The 277-nt window shown below is 39.4% G+C and overlaps 1 non-coding gene across 1 annotated transcript; it reads left to right on the top strand.

Moving 5' to 3' along the window:
* Positions 1-203: 203 nt before the first annotated feature.
* Positions 204-277, top strand: Trnat-ggu (transfer RNA threonine (anticodon GGU)). The gene has a single exon. It is a non-coding gene; the product is annotated as a tRNA-Thr (tRNA).

The raw sequence follows: 277 nt of genomic DNA, 5'->3' as shown, positions 1-277 counted from the left end.
TACACATGGCAGCTATTGCACCTACAAAAACAATACATTTTAAGTTTTTCCTTGTTTTGGAGTGTTATAATATTATACACGGAGAAATATAATTCGGAATGAATTCCAAACCTCTTTCTTAAAGCTTCTTGGATGAGAAGATGATAGAGGGCGGGTATTGAACTGAAGGCCTATAGATAATAACATCACTGCTCTTCTCCATCTGACTTATTAGCTCAGTTGGTAGAGCATCGGTCCGGTGATCCGAAGGTCCCAGGTTCAAATCCTGGATAGTCAG

Source organism: Amphiura filiformis, chromosome 6 (assembly GCF_039555335.1).
Source record: "Amphiura filiformis chromosome 6, Afil_fr2py, whole genome shotgun sequence".
Taxonomy (NCBI): domain Eukaryota; kingdom Metazoa; phylum Echinodermata; class Ophiuroidea; order Amphilepidida; family Amphiuridae; genus Amphiura; species Amphiura filiformis.
Note: the sequence above shows the minus strand (reverse complement) of the source record. Positions and strands in the feature narration are given on the sequence as shown.